The sequence below is a fragment of the Microtus ochrogaster genome, unplaced genomic scaffold, assembly GCF_000317375.1.
Source record: "Microtus ochrogaster isolate Prairie Vole_2 unplaced genomic scaffold, MicOch1.0 UNK6, whole genome shotgun sequence".
Lineage (NCBI taxonomy): Eukaryota > Metazoa > Chordata > Mammalia > Rodentia > Cricetidae > Microtus > Microtus ochrogaster.
In genome coordinates, this window is record NW_004949104.1 from 1,836,956 (window position 1) to 1,839,672 (window position 2,717).

At 35.0% G+C, this 2,717-nt stretch overlaps 1 non-coding gene across 1 annotated transcript; it reads left to right on the forward strand.

Annotated features, from left to right (window-relative positions):
• Positions 1-811: 811 nt before the first annotated feature.
• LOC113458186 lies at positions 812-1,026 on the forward strand. The gene has a single exon (XR_003378608.1). It is a non-coding gene; the product is annotated as a small nucleolar RNA U3 (small nucleolar RNA).
• The last annotated feature ends 1,691 nt before the right edge of the window (positions 1,027-2,717 follow it).

Here is a 2,717-nt window from a genome sequence, read left to right on the forward strand (position 1 = left end):
CAGAGGAGACTCATTAAAGTTCTTAAAGCAAGAAGTACCATAGCAACTCAGTAACACAGTAATATTTTCTCTTCTTAGAACACTTGTTTCTCATTGTTTGCTGACTCTAGGTATTAGATGAAGACAGGGAAAGCCTGACAAAAGAGCAATCATTCAAATGCTTGTGTAGATACCTTTGATGGAAAGTTGGAAACGCAAACTAAACAAATATAGCATGGTAAACAATAGGTGTACAAATAAGGCCTAGAATATGGAAGGCATAGTGAAAGGAATGAACATGCTTTCTCCCTGGTGAAAAGAGCAAGGTTACTTGATGCAGAACTTCTGAGCTTTGCAAGCTCAATCGTGCTGGTGATTCACTACCTGGGCATGTGCAACCTTATCCTTGAGCAAGGGCAAAAGACAAGCTTCAGGGTAGATCGGATATTTCTGATTAATATACACCTATAGATTAAAATAATTTAAATATTATTACATGCTATTATAATCCTTAATGGACATAAAATACAATGTCTATATTTAATACAAAGATTATTTAACTATTGAAGTTTCCTTGCCAATTTTAATTAGGAGAAGAAAGAATTACTCAATATTAAAAATTAATTTAACTAATCCTACTTGTTAAAAAGATTTACTTATGGTATGTTTGTTCCTGTTTTGATACTATTTGCAGCTTTGAGAAAAGTCATGAATATGCTTTTTTTTTGTTTTCTTTCATTTTTTGTTTTGTTTTACTTTTGTCTTGTTGAAAACATCATCTAGAGAACTACAATAAAAATAAAAAGATCTATGCTAAACAATTATATTCTTAAAACTATAATTTCAGGGATCATTTCTATAGTTCTTAACTAGAGAATTTTCTCTGGCTGAATAGAGAACCCGACACCGTGAGGAGGTGATGTATGTAGTGTTCCTTCCTGAGCATGAAGTTGGCTCTAGGTGCTGCTTCCCTGCAGCTAATTCCTATCGTTGATGATAGTTCTTCTCACACTTTAGGAGAATAAGAGGGAGGGAATGAATTTTGAAATTTACATTTGGCATATATATATATATATATATATATATATATATATATATGGACTAGTATTTGTTGTTACTTTCAGTCCATTTGATATGATAGCCATTTTCTTTTTTTATTTTCTTTTTTTCTTTTCTTTTTTTATTTTCTTTTTTTATTGAGAAAAGGAAAAGAAAAAGTATCCGCCTCCTCCCAGCCTCCCATTTCCCTCCCCCTCCTCCCACCCTTCTCCCCCTCCCTCTCCAGTCCATAGAGCAGTCAGGGTTCCCTGCCCTGAAATTTCAAACATCAGGAATCAAATTCCACTTTTAGGTGTTCTCAGGCTTGTCTAAGGGACTCTGACAACATTACATTCGATTACTATTACTTTTGCTTGTACCCCAGAGATGTAAGGTAAGACCCCATAGTTGAAGACACCATAAGCTTCAAATATAGGATTTAGAGGCTCTTGACCTGAAGCTGATCTGAAAGCCTCCTCCCTGAGGACAAGCTTTTGTGGATGACATTGGTGCATATACCCAAGATAAGTTATTTTTTCAGTTTTACTTTCAATATAACATGAAACATTTCTGTCAAAGGGAGCTGAGGTGAGTTTTGCATGATCAGGCAGTCTTAAATCTGTGACCTAATATCACTGAATAGCATAAAATTCTCACCTAATACAAATAACAGGTACATTTATTGGGCTTGTTGTAGTCATTAATTATTACAATTACAGGAACATGAGTAGAAAATTATAATGAGAAGGTAGTATAATGTCGACATTATCCAAATATGCTACTAAACGGAATGTGAAAATAGTAAAAATGAGATACATTTCATACTTTAGCATAGTACTAATTGCAGAGCAGCAGCATGTGTGCTTAGGAGCCTAAATATTTTGAACCTGAGTTCATATGGGTGAGTTCTAAGCAGGGTTAGTTATGGAAAAATAGAACTTAGACGAATAAAGTAAACATTGTGACCTGAGATAGATAATGAAAGATGTGAAGAGTACTTAATAAAATATGGAGAGCTTCAGTTACAAACAAATATAAATATTTACTTTTATCTGCAGACCTAAAATAACAGAAAATTAATGTGAAGAATATCAATAGAATTGGAGCCTCTTTAAAGCATTTAAAATCAAGTTCTTTAAGTTGTTAGACAAGGAGATTTGAACAAATTGCAAAAACAGTAATTTGATGGTTATAAGATTTGAAATCATTTAATTTGTCCATTAGAGCCTACTCGTCAAGATTCCAGCATATAAAGAAGACCAGCTGTGACACCCAGCCTTGTGGTACTGAGTAACTACTAAATTCGTCAGTTTTCTATTCACAGCTAGCCATTGTTGGATTAGTTGGACTGCAGCCTGTAAATCATAACAATAAGTTATTTAGAAGAGAGAGATTCATTTTATTTGTTCTGTGACTCTAGAAAATCCTCATTAATACTGTGAGTTTGATTTGATCTATCAAGGCTGAAAATTACCTACATTAAAAATTATGAGTCCATAACTTGGCAATTTCTCAAAATAAGAAAAAGACAGAGGTTTTGATCCTACTGCATGTACTGGCTTTGTGGGAGCCTAACCAGTCTGGATGCTGATCTTCCTAGACCTGGATGGAGAGGAGAGGACCTTGGACTTCCCACAGGGCAGGGAACCCTGATAGCTCTTTGGACTGGAGAGGGAGGGGGAGAGGAGTGGAGGGAGGGG